At 39.1% G+C, this 13,734-nt stretch overlaps 1 long non-coding RNA gene across 1 annotated transcript; it reads right to left on the minus strand.

Annotated features, from left to right (window-relative positions):
• Positions 1-10,773: 10,773 nt before the first annotated feature.
• LOC117098480 lies at positions 10,774-13,425 on the minus strand. The gene is made up of 3 exons (XR_004443428.1): positions 13,227-13,425; positions 11,843-11,928; positions 10,774-10,942 (listed from the first exon to the last, which is right to left on the minus strand). It is a non-coding gene; the product is annotated as an uncharacterized LOC117098480 (long non-coding RNA).
• Positions 13,426-13,734: the final 309 nt, after the last annotated feature.

Below are 13,734 nucleotides of genomic sequence, written 5' to 3' on the forward strand. Positions count from 1 at the left end.
GGATAAAGACCCAGATGAGATAAAGACCGACTTTTTACTCAATTTCAGACTACTCTGCTTTTCTCCTCCTCAGCATTGATGACAATTGCAATTAAGGCACAAAATTAATGTTTTAAATATATTTTAATATTTGCCCTCATAGCTAAGTATAAGGTAGCTTGACTAGGCAGGGACCATGCTTATCTTGTTTGCAGCCATATCCCTGGATGACTAGTACCTATGGTCAACCAGTATTGGTTTAATGAAAGAATACATTCAATGCTTTCAAAGAGTACTGTCAATGTTTGACAAATAAAGCTTTGCCCTGTCCCAGATGGATTTGTCACATTGGATAGGAAGGAGTCAAGCAAACAGATGATTAGGATGCATGCTAAAGATTGAAGAGACCACAACCCATGGCCCATGCTTGTGATTTTGAATCTTACAATTGCACAGTAAATAAAATGTTTCCACATAGAGTTACCCCTTAGTAGCTGTAGGGGAGCACTGAGAGTCAGACAGGCCTGGGTTTGAATCATAGTGCTTCTACTTGTTGAATGAAGTTGGACATGTTACTGAACTTCCAAGAATCATATTTTTCCTTAGCATGTTATACATTTGATCTTACAGCTTCATCTGTCCAACCTCAGTAGTTGAACATAAAGTGCTGAGCACAGTGCCTGATGTATAGGAAGTGCTGAGAAATGTTAGCTGTGGTCTTGAAACTGTCCAGCTGGATAGGAGCTTTGAGGCTACCCTGTCTTTCCTCTCACCCAGTCAAGGAGTCCCTTTTCTAACTTACTTCCACAGAACACAGTTATGGTAGAAAGCTGGTCCCTGGCAGCTCACTGCTGCGAGAGGAATCCTAGTCAGCTGTGATGATTAGCAAGCTCTTGCTTGCATTGATCCCAGATATGCCTGCTATGACTTCTAACCTTGGACTACAATTCTGTTTGCTTGGGCAATACAGAAAAAATCTGATTCTCTTCTACATTTCAGACCGTCAAATGTTTGAAGACAGCTGTCAGGTCAAACCCAGACTTCTTTCCTTCAGAGTATATATCTGTAACGTTTTCAACCACTCCTCATACCATAGTTTTCACACCCTCCTAGTTTCCAGACCCCTTGTAGTCTTGTCTGCTCCAGTTGGACACTGTATTAGTCAGGTTTCTTCAGAAATACAGAATCAATAGGGTGTATGTGTGTGTGTATGTGTGTGTGTGTGTAAAGGTTTGTTTTAAGGGATTGGCTCTTTTTTTGTTTGTTTGTAAGTATTGGCTTATATGTTGCTGGCAAGTCTAAAATCTGTAGGGCAGGTTGACAGACTAGAGAATGAGGGAGGAATTGATGCTCCAGTCCTGAGGCAGAATTTCTTCTTCCAGGGAAACCTCAGTTTTTGCTGTAAAGGCCTTCACTTGATTGGATAAGTCCCACATACATTATCAAGGATAAACTTCTTTATTTAAAGTCAACTGATTATAGATGTTGATCACATTTACAAAACATCTTCCTAGCAATAGCAAAATTAATGTGTTTAAATAACTGGGTACTATAGCCCAGCCAAGGTGATATAACATTAGCTATCACAGGCTGTGTCCTTAAAGTATGGTTCTCAGAACTAAACAGGAAACATTTGCTCTGATCGGGGTCCAACCCAGGGAGACTATTAGCTCCTTTGGTTTGGAAACTACTTTAGTATGAGTGTGTTTTAAGGTTTTATTAACTTTTTAATATACAGACTATACTGACTTGTTTGCATTGAGCATGTATACTACTCTTGCAAGCAGGAGGCCTGGAGTCTCCTAGAGAGGTTCAGATGGAGAGTGCCTGGCAAAAAGGGAAATCCCAACATTGCAGGGAAGAGGGTGAGGAAGAGATGCTGTCAAGAAGCCTGGAAGGAGTGGAGATGATTATGTTTAACACATTCCTTCTTTGGTTTTGGTAACCTTTAACAAGTCTTTCTCCTCTAGCCCTTCTCTTCAATGGTCCCTGCCACCTAGAGCTGCTAGCATAGTATGGATTAATAGTGACTGGTTAAAAAAAAAACCCAAATAAACAAAAACTTCAGACAAATCCTAGAGTTTATTTGAGCAAAGTACAATTCATGAATGGAGCAACATCTTAAACCAGTGGAGGTTTAGAAAGCACCACCCAGCAGTGTTAGCAGTGAGCTTTTATAGTCTGGATACAGAAGCAAAGTAAACAAATCATCTGAGTGACTACCATGGTGTGATAAATTGGCAGCCTGTGATTGGCCGAAACTCAACTGTTTGTTATATTCCAAGTTAAGTTTCGGCTTATTTACATAGCAAGTTAGGTTACAGTTTGCTATATAAGGACTTGAGGTACAGAGGCAGTCTCAGGCCAAATTTAAGTTAATTTAACATGACTTATGGTGTTATGTCGATTACAAGTTATTTACAGCCTAATAGATGACTCTAGAAATTTTAAAGCATGTCACAGAAATGCATTCATTGCAGGAGAACTTCTGACTCCAAAGATAGGCAGGGAAGGAGATATTTTTGGAAACTGGTACAAGATTCATCAGGTAGACCAGCTGTGTCCTCCTCTCCATTTCTGAAATCTGTCCACTGTCTCTGTCAAGAGACTGACTTCACCAAACACTGTATCCATTTGATTAGCCTTCGGAGCCAGCCCTCCTGCAGCTGTGCAGCTGTGCAGTCTCTGTCCCTGGTTTGGCTTCCTAATTCCCATATTAATATCAAGAGGGCCTGGGCAGCTGAAGAATCAGCAGGAAGAAAACAAGAGAATGGAGTGTGTCACTTCAAAAATGGTATAAGCCATGCAGGCTTTTAGTATGCAGCCTTATATCCATCAGCCAAAGCTACAGATTTTATTATATATGCAAAACTACTTCCATGTGGCTGCACAACTTGCTTAAAGCATGTCTCTAATATTATTTCGGAAATATCAAGGCTTGTGTTGGACTATGCCCTAGGTTCTTTCTGTTGCTGAAGTGGTAGCAATTTCTAGTGCGTTGTTTTACAGGGATACTATCTGTACCATTGATAACACACAAGATAATGTTAGGTGCTCCCTGGATGACCTTTTTTTTTTTTTTCTCGCTTCATTTCATTCATTTGATCCTCAATCGCTGATACTCGGATGACCTTTTTAACTCTAGACTTGTATGTTTATGTACTTTAATGCATATTCTTATGAGGTGTAAGATTTTATTTGTTTGAATGCATATTTTAAATGGATAATTTTAACATGTAACTGCCTATTGCTTAAAACATGTAAAGGTAAAAATTTGAGTCTATTTTAAATCAAATGTTGAAAAGTAACAGTACAGACAATATTACAGCTATGGAAAAGTTGAAAACTTGCCATGAGAATGACTTAAATTGGAAAACACATGACCAATGGGAAAATGTTATACTTTATCATCAGAACTTGGTTCAGACTTTGGCTTCCTTATGATCTCCTTAAGGTCTTACATTCTCACCTATAAAAGGCAAATGATAATACTTAACCTTTAGGATAGGTCTGAGGATTAGAGCTAATAATATGAAGTGCCAGACACATCATAGGCACTCTCTAAATAGCAATCATTGCTTTTAGTACTGTAGATCTCTTCGAAGACAATGGCACACCTATAGAAAAGATAAGAATAGAAGGTAGAGACCTAGCGTCAAGAAATAAAAACAGAAAATGATTTAAATCCATGAGGCTGCATCAGTCTAACTAAACAGCAGTCTAGCTAACCCTGCTGAGAGCACTCTGTTATCTGACACCAGCTTCAAATACAAAAGCAGAATGAGAAGACAACAACCTAGCCAAGCCCAGGCTAGGGCTACATGAAAATAGGCTCAATGGTAAAGAAAGTGTCCTGAGAGTTTCAGTTAAAGGTGCACAGAAGAGCAATGGACTGCCCCTGGCCCTACAGAGGAAAGTCAAAAAAAATGACCGTAGGATCTCCTCGGCAAGTGGAGAAGCAGTAAGAAAGGCATAGAAATCCAACTCTGTGTCAAGGGAGTCATGAGCAGATGGCATGGGTGTCTGGAGACTTAACAGAATGGAAGTAACACAACGGCCAAATCTTTTATCCACTTTCTCTATTTTGTTGAAATCTAAAAGGGAGCACCCATGCTTGTCATCAAATGCCAGGAACCCCCAAAACATTTCTTCTCATTGTTTTGTCCATCTTAGTCAATACATTGATACGATTTTCCTCACAAGACCAAACAAGTTCCAGAGTGTGGATGAATCCAAGCATGCTACAATGCTTTGCTAGGGCTGCCATAACAAAGTAACATACACTGGGTGGTCTAAACAACAGAAATTTGTTTTCTCACAGTTTTGGAGACTAGAATTTCAAGATCAAGATGTCAGAGCGTTGGTTTCTTCTGAGGCCTCTCGAGTTGGCTTGCAGATGACCACCTTCTCTGTATGTCTTATAGTCTTCCCTCTATGCTTGTCTGTGTCCTAATTTCTTCTTCTTGTAGGGATACCAGTCACATTGGTTTAGGGCTCACACTAAAGAATACATTTTAACTTAATAATTTTTATGAGACTCTTATCTCCAAATACAGTCACATTATCCAGTACTAGGGTTAAGACTTCAACATGAATTTTGGCAGACAAAATTCAGTCCATAACACATGTCCATTGACCACTCCTGGAAAGGTAGAATTCACAGTGTGACCCTCTAACTGGACATAAGAAGCCTAATCTTTATATTTATGAAGAGTGTCTCATTATCCATATCTTTGCAGTGTATCCTAAGGATCAGAGTCAAATCATCTTTCTCTGAAGTTTCAAAATTAATAAAACTAGTTTTCCTTTGAACATAATATGAAAAGATTAGACCAAGAGGCAGCACACTGTGATTGGTGTGTTAATTTCCATTCACAGACAATGAGTGCTTTGTAAACACTAGAATATAATATTAATATATTCTTCCTCAATTTTTCTAGTCCCAATTATACCCTCAAGGATGTTGTTTTGATACTCCTTTAAACTTGCTGTGAATCATGCTCTGCCATCAGATACTTGAATGTCCTTGGGTAAATTTGCTCTAGGTCTAGTCCATTCATGTGTAAAATTGGGATGATAATTACCTGATAGGGGTGTCTAAGAGGATAAGAGGAGATAATGGCTCTAAAATACTTTATACAAGGATTGACATACAGCAGGTGCCCAATACATGGTAGGTAAAACTATTAGGTTTTTTGTATACAGACTATGTGGGAAAAAGGCTGGATTTCTAGATGTTGGGCTGGAAAAGCAACAGAGAGAAAGGGATGGGCCCCTTAAAACTATATTCTCTGTCAAAAGCAGAAATTCTTGCGGTTTACTCCCAAATCATTCATTCAAAACAACATTTATTTGTGAACTCAGAAAGATACACTAATATTGAACTGCAGCAACCCTGGCACATATAATATTGTCTTTAAGGAATTGGCATAAAGATCTGAACTCCAGTGACTTCTGTCTACATCACCAATTCCTTTAAGACAGCAAGCAGCAAGGCTAGAGATTCTATAATAGGTATATGTATTTGAACTCTGAGAACTGAGGCTACTCTTCCTAAAAAATGTTCCAATTGAATATAAGAAATGACGTATATTGCATACTTTCCTGCCACTCACAAGCTCTGGTTATAAAAATATATGCTGAGAACTAGGAAGCTGGACACCTTGTTTTTGCCCTCTTGATTCTATTACTCATCATTCTTTACTTTTCCAAACTCTGTGCGAAATCTTGAAGACATCTATAATTTTATCCATCTTATTATCTCCAGTGATTGATGTCTAATTATCTTGACAGTCTGTTCATTATTTCTATTATCTACAGCACTATCTTTAAGTTTCTACTAACTCTTACCCAGATTATTATTTTTATAACCAGTCTCCCTGACTTGATTTGCTCTCCTCTTCAATCCATCTCACTTGCCTGATTAAGTTTCTTAAAAGGTACCCTGTCCGAACCACCTCTTGAAATCGTAAATGGTCAGTAAGCTGCCTCCCAGATGATCTAAATACAACCTAAGCTCTAACCTTAACATGACTTAATAATGCCTCACTTCCTCACTTGTTTCCAATGAACCAGAATGTCCAAATCTACTCTGAACCCACTGCTTAAACTACAAACATAGCTAACATCTGTTGAGTGCTGCCTAGCAGTCAGGCATTGTGCAGAAGGCTTTATATGCATCATCTTTTAAAATGATCACCTTAACCCTGCACGTTATTATAAGCTACTGTTATTGCCTTCATTTTGTAGAATGGAAATGGGGACTGAAGAGGTTAAGGGCTTTCCTAAGGTCATCAAAGCCCTAGTGACCAGGTTGAGTTTACCTGATTCCAGACAACCCTTCTGCCCCAATCCTGCTCCTTCAGATTTGCCAGTCAGTCCTTCAGGTTTATCCAAAGCATCTTCTCTAGTGAAATTGCAAGTTCCCTTGTTATTAGAACCAGGGGGATGCCAACTATATATTTTCATTCCTTTAAAGATATAGCATGGTTACAGCCTTCAGTCAATATGCAATAAATGTTTGATGAATTAGTAGATGAAACAGGTCATTTCAGATAAACCAGACAATGAAAGTAAAAAGAAAAGTGACACCTAGTGCTACTGGACTACTGGATGGACTGACTTACATAAACAAAAGCTGAGCTGCATTAAATTTTATTTCACTTCATAACTACCTCAATAAGCTATCTCAAGGGCAGCATCAACAGATTCTATGAAGCGTATGAGTTCATACCTATGAAGGAAAATTGCTGATGTGTGGCCTTCTAAAGAGGGGAATAGAGTTTCATAGCAGGCATCCTGAACGATAACCAAAGATGCACACCCCTGAACGTGGGAAGCATCTCAAGCAGTCCACAGAATCAGCCTTCTTGGAACTGTGATGTTTGCTTAGCATCAGTACAACCACTGGGTCTTCTTGGGTAAGCTGCTTCCTCTTTGGACCAAGTTCCTCTTCTTTAATCTGAGGCAGCTGAAAAGTCATCTTTCTACCCCAATGCTAGCTACAGCTTTTCATGTACCACACATCATGCTAAAGGCATACATATATCAATGGTGGATAGCACAGTTAGTATATGGCAAAGCCAGGATCCAAACCTGCAAAGTCTTGCTGAATTTAAAGCTTTCATCCTACCATGTAAGGCCTCTTCCAGCTCTGTGCTCCAGTGATTCTCCTATGTTTCCTTTTACATGGAAGCTCTTGAGTTGCCTGAAGGCTTTTGTACTCCAGTGTCTGAAGGATCCCAACCCTGTTTTGTGATCTTTGGCCAGTAATATGTATTAATGTTGTTCATGCTGCTAGCCCTTGGAATAACTTCTAGAAAAATCTCAGGCATTGCATCAGCTGGTCTGGCTCATACCTGTTGGAAATGTGTTGGCAAAGGAGCATGAGGAGGCAGACCAGGAACCAGAAAGAAGCATCTGCTGCCAAGTCCCTGTCACCAGGAGACAGACCCTTAAATAGACATTTTACAATATTTTTAAATTTTCTGAAAACCTTTCTGACCTCCAACAGAGCTGAAAAATAACACAATTGTCAAAATTGGGCAGTGGAATTTTAGGTGGCATCTGTACCTCTTTCATTATCTTGTGCTTCATACACATGGAGCGAGTTGACACTCCTTCTCTGCCACTGCTTTTCTGGGTGATGGCGGGAGAAGACCTTAACTTCTCAGGGCCACAAACTCTGTATGTGTTTAATAATACATCTTTTCATTCCTGGGACACTTTCTCTTCAAAATCTGCATGGAGCTGAAATGACACAAGAGGCTGTAAGAAGCTGCTGGGAACTAGATGACTAGCGCCACACAGGTGAGGATACTGAGGCAGGGTGAGTTAGCTCAGTAGGCCCAGCATGGCGTCCTTGTCTATGCCAGTCAGGCTGCTTCTGGCTTCAGCCTCTCTCTTGTTTAGCAGGGAACTGAAATTCATACTCCTGAGGTCCGTTCCAGGTTGTGAATTGCAAGACTTGTTTAAGAGACAATTTCTCTCCCTGCTCCTTTTTTTTTTTTTTTCTCATAGGATGGTTCTAAAAAAAAGGTATATTTTTTCGCTGATTAGGAAATTCAATATGCACTGTTGGTGACAAAAGTTACTGAGATCCACTTTAGGTGGTTGCAAAAATATTTTTGTTATTATGCTTTCTTGATAGTAGTATAATTTATTTGCCGTAAAAATATAGCTTCCAGTGGCCATTTCAGTCTGAAAGGAATAATTAATTATCTCACATGGACTCCTGTTCTTTGACTTTCAGGAGGTTAATTTTATAGGGTGAAAGTGAGATATGCTTTGCTTGCTCACTGAAGATAGTAGATCATGGTACTTTGGCCATTTTCAGCAAACTCCTAGATACCTAGAGATGTAGGTTTTTTTGAATGATTATCTGGTTTGTTTGAATGGAGGTGGCAGCAAGTCTCAGAATGCCTTTCATTGTTAAAAATGACTGTAAAGTGTTTTCAAGAAGCATAAGTGATTTTCTGGTCTCCATAGGTAGAGCAAAGGTCATGAAACATGCAGCACCCATGCCACCACTCCTGGTTCCACACCCCTTGCAGGCATAGCTAATTGAATATGGCATTCTTTCCTGCTGACTTGGGTCAAGGTCTCAGTACTTCCTCAACACAGCAGTTCAGGAAGCTACAGCCAGTAATGAGAACTAGTACTCAAAACCCAACTGCTATCCCACATTTCTTCCCTTGTGGATTTTTGAGATACAGCTGTCTCCCAGACTCTTTTCACCAAGCTCTAAAATTCAATAGAAGTCCAGCCTTTTTATAATAGGCTTTGACACACATTTACTCTGGAATATATATGGTGTCTAAATATAAAACATTTATTTTGCTTTATTTGGTTTAATGAGATGATATCTCTTTACTGTGGTTTAATTTTAACTGCATCTCTTCAAACTAGTTTTGGGGAGACGAGGGTATGAATCTTTGATCTACCGTTAACTACCTGTGTGAACTTTACCAATTTCATTAACTTACGTGAACTTCAGATTTCTCTAATATGAAGTGCAGATAATAATATGTACAGTGGTCTCCTTAACATGAAGGCAGATTGTGCTCCCAATTTCCTTTTCCTGGAGATGCGGAGACACCCCCCGAGTGACAACGTGGTGCTGCTTTTGTACTTTCTTCACCCCACCCGGCCTCCTTTCCCGCTGACTTGGCTATTCTGATTTCAGGTATGTGTTGGATCAGAAGATGTTGTGTAGAAGTGGATAAGGCATGCCACACTTCAACACTAATTGGCATCAAATTAAATAAGAATTTTTTTCCTCATATTCCCCTAGATGATGAAACTGAACTATGTTCTGCAATACTCTATGGTGACATAAAGAGAAACAGCGAAGTAATATTTTGGTCTGAATATTCAGAGCACGTTTGGAATGTACACTAAGACTATATAACTCCCCCATTTTCACTTTCTGTCCATATTTTGCACAGCCTATCCTGGAGCCCCCACTATGAGTGAAGTGGCATGGTATGGTGGGGGAGGATATTGGACTTGAGACACATGCTCATGCATCAGCTCCGTAACTGACTACTTGTGCACCTTGGGTACATGGCTACCTCTATGAGACTCAGTGTCCTTCTCTTTGAAATGAAGAAGAATGATAATATTGAATTCACAGTAATGTTGAAATGAGATAATGAATGTGATTTAGTGTGTTTAGTGATGGGTTTAGTAAACTGTAGTAGACTGTTTAGCACTTAAACATGTTTTTGAGTCCTAAAAGAGATATTTAAAAACATTTTGAATGAATGCCAACCAGTTAAGAAGTAGAGGCTGAGGCCACACATCTAGTAGATTCTTTATAGAGTAATACTTTGTTCAAAGAGAGTCCTGCAATGGAAAGTTTAAAATGCATTAAAAAAAACCAGCTGCTCAAGTTGAAGAAGAAACCCAATGCTTAGCCCAGTCATCTCCCTCTTTTCCCCTAGAACTCCTCAGGAACTAGGAGACACAGTTTTCAAAACAGTAACAAGTTTTGCAGATGAGTAAACTAAAGTTTATGGATGAGGGAGAGTGATTTCTTGTGAGCCAAGGTCAATGTCTTCCTTGGCAATTGCCAATCTATAAGTCAGGCCTTCTCCCCTCCCATTAATCAGGTGCCCTCACCATATTATAAATGCACCTGGACTAAGGGAGCCCTCTTCTTTGAAGTGAGGTCCAGAGATGTTCAAAGAGAGGCCAAGATGAGAGCTGTGATTATTGTTAGTTCATTCAGTGTGGATGACCTGCATTCCGGGCGCTTGGGCCCATTTGCAGATGAGTAGAAATTCTCTGAAAAATGCGTGTGCACCAGAGTTTCAAATGTATAGGTATGTTATTAATATATAAACAGAAGTGTGTTTAAGAAAAGTAACACTTCTAAAAGTGACACTTCTAGCCAACCAGTAGCATATGAAGATGTTATTTTTTATTGTAGAAAAATATACATAACATCAAATAAGATATAATTTTTCATATTAGATAATTATGAAATGTATTTCAATAATCTGAGAGATGTCCACTCATTACTTTGGTTTTCTTGTGATTTCTGTCTGACATGGCAGGGACTTTAAAACTAGTCTAGGAAACACTTTTATTTCTGTAAACAAAACTGTATCTTATCTCTGCCTTAGTTAAAGATACAAATTGTACTTTTTAATATTTATTTGTTTAATTCTCTATTACCAAGGTGTATCAGAGAGCTACATGAATCTCTCAATAAATAATTGATACATTTTATTTATATGCATAAAAATTGGGAGTCTCCTCCATCCCCAGCATCATGTTCCATACCCGCAAAACAATGGTGAAGAAGTCATAATCCCCATTTAAAATTTTTCTCTATGTATTGCTTCCTGCCATGTGCATGATACTGAGGGGAGTACTTTGTAGAAGACAATAAGGCTTTTGAGCATCTTCTGTTTTCTGGGTCCAGTTGTTATTTCATTTCACATTATTCCAGAATAACCTGCAAAGTTGTTATTATTATATTAGGTGTGTGTGAGTGGTAAGACACTGAACATAGGACCCACCCTCTCAACAAGTTTTTAAGTGTACAATACATTGTTGTTGACTATCAGAACAATGTTGTATAGCAGATCTGGAAGCAGGTAATTATTAGCCTGTGGGTCACAAGTGAGGGAACTGAGCCTCCGAGAGTAAGGGAACTTTCCCAAACTCACAGAACTAGAAAACAGAGGAAATGGGATTTTAATCCAGTCTCCCAAGACTCTGGAGCCCATCCTCCATTACACCTCAGTGCCTCCTCTGCCCTCAAAGAGTTGCAGTCCAGCAGAGCCAACACAAACTACCCACAATGACTAGGCAAGGTAGAAATGGCCAGGTGTCCATTGCTTCTAGGGACCTTCTCATCTGGCCGTGTCTTCTCTTCCCCTGCAAACCCAGGCAACACACAGGCCTCCTTACTGGCTTGGGCTCCTTAGGCCACCCTTTCCCACTTTCCTCTCATGAACTTGGTTAATTTGGTTTCAGGACAATTATAAAATGATGCTTTAAGACCGAAAAAACTCACTTCAGATATAGATAATGTGAGAGTAGTGTTAATGCAATATATTTTGGAGATTATTGATATTATATACTCTATTTTAGTGTATGTGTTCTAGGACTTGGAGTATATATGCATACCATATATTTTGGAGAGTTTTCCTCACACTCTGAAAGGTGACTACTTACAAGTCTGACCCTGAGAATTTGGGCTGATGTGGAGCTGTGTGTGTGGAGGGGATCATATTGCTAAGGCATGTTAGAACAGCCTTGGGGTGGGGGAGTCGGGTTGTGCCTCATAATAATAAAGGCAAGTCAACGGAGTCACGTATAATGCCTGTTGGCTCTCGAGCAATGATTGTACCTGAGATGATAGACTAGCCAAGATGTGCTGAAGTATGTGGAGGGTCCTCAGCCTTCCCTGGGGGAGGAGTCATTTGTCATATTTCCCTGGAAGCAGAAGATTAGGATAAAGCTATTTTATAAAATAGCATTTAAGAATGTGAGTTTGAAGGGAATGAATAATTTCCACCTGCTTTTATCTCTTAATAGCTAATGTGGGCAAGAATGGAGCCATAGCTCAGGCCCCTCATGAGAAATCGTATGTCCCTTTTCCATTAAGTGTTGAGTTGTTTAATATCTCACAGAAATACAACCTGATATTCCTCTCACATCAACATCAAGGTGAGGCTTTGCTTTCTGAGGTAGTCTCAAGAATTGGACACTGCTTTTCACTCACCTGATGTTGCTAGGCTTGATTGTGATTTCCTGCAATTTTTCATTTCCTTTCTCATGCAAGACTCCAACTCTAACCAGCACATCAAACACAATAGATTCGAATCATAGAATCAAATGGGGTGAATGGAACCTGGTTCTGCCTTCTGGCCGGAGCAATAAACAAAGTGCCCCAAGAGGGAACAGAACCAGTCAAGAATTCTGATTTAGATGGTAAGTGAGAATGACAGTATTGTTGCTGAAAGCGCATACCACCCAGCACGCTTGCTTGCGGAAGATGGGTTGGACAATTCATGCATGGCCAGTGAGTCAAGTGTTTCCAGGAACATAAAGATTTGGGGCCATTCAGCCTGTAACTTAGTGAAAGGCTACCTGCTGGGCAGTGTAAACTAGAGGGGTTACTGAATTCTTTGACGTATAATGAGGTAGGTGATCAAAGACCTAAGTACTCTAAAAAGTTAAAAGATAGTGTTTTAAACAGTCTTCTGTTTAACAGATATATTGAGTACCTGTTCCCAACAGGCTACCAGTTTTGTCTGTGTAGGGGATGGAATGATGAAAATATATACTCTTCTGCCTTTAATAAAAGTGTTAATATTTGGTTGGTGCAAAAGTAATTGTGGTTTTGCTATTAAGAGTAATTAAAAGTCATGGCAAAAACCGTGATAACTTTTGTACCAACCTAGTAATATGCTAGAGTAAATATCTAAAGTTGAATCATGATATGACCAGAGTAGAAAATAAAATCACACATTCCTGCATTCATTCATTCGTTCAACAAATAATTACTAAGTACCTAACATGTCAGACACTCTACAAAGCATTGGTGAGTCACTGGTAAATGAGAGAATCAAAGACTCTGCTCTTACCTTACCATTTTTCATTTGTTTGTTTGTTGTGTGTGTGTGTGTGTGTGTGGTGTGTGTGTGTGTGTGTGTGTGTGAGATGAAGCCAGGAGTCTTGTATCTTGAAAGCGATGATTTTCTGTGGCAATTGCGTATGCATCTGCTTACAGTTTTGTAGTTTCTACTGTGGAACGTATTTAACCTTTCTAGCTTTTGCTGATGACGAAGGAATGAGTTCTTGCTTATCGTAAAGTAGATCCAATCATGTCAAGGGAAATAATAACATGAGCAACATGTTCATCTTATCCAGAGGACAGCCTAAGTTACAGGGGCTGTCCACAGCCTTGCTTCAACCATATTTCAATCCCTGTGTGAAATCAACCCATTGATTGAATTCATTTAAACACTATTTGTGACATAGGTACATTCTTAATGATGGATTCTAATTCTGGGACATTCAAGTAAAATACTTCATAAGAATTTCAGAAAAAAATTATTAAAATTTTCTACCTGATGATAAGTTTAGGCTGGAGGATTTGAGTGTTTAGAAGAACATCAAGAAAAAGTAGGATCATATTAAAAAATTGAAGAGCCATATTGATAACTATATTTATTATACATCTACAAACTTAGAATATAGTAATTCCTAATAGTCTCTAGTGGTAATGATTCCAAA

This window comes from Trachypithecus francoisi, unplaced genomic scaffold, assembly GCF_009764315.1.
Source record: "Trachypithecus francoisi isolate TF-2019V2 unplaced genomic scaffold, Tfra_2.0 Lachesis_group16, whole genome shotgun sequence".
In the NCBI taxonomy this organism is placed as follows: domain Eukaryota; kingdom Metazoa; phylum Chordata; class Mammalia; order Primates; family Cercopithecidae; genus Trachypithecus; species Trachypithecus francoisi.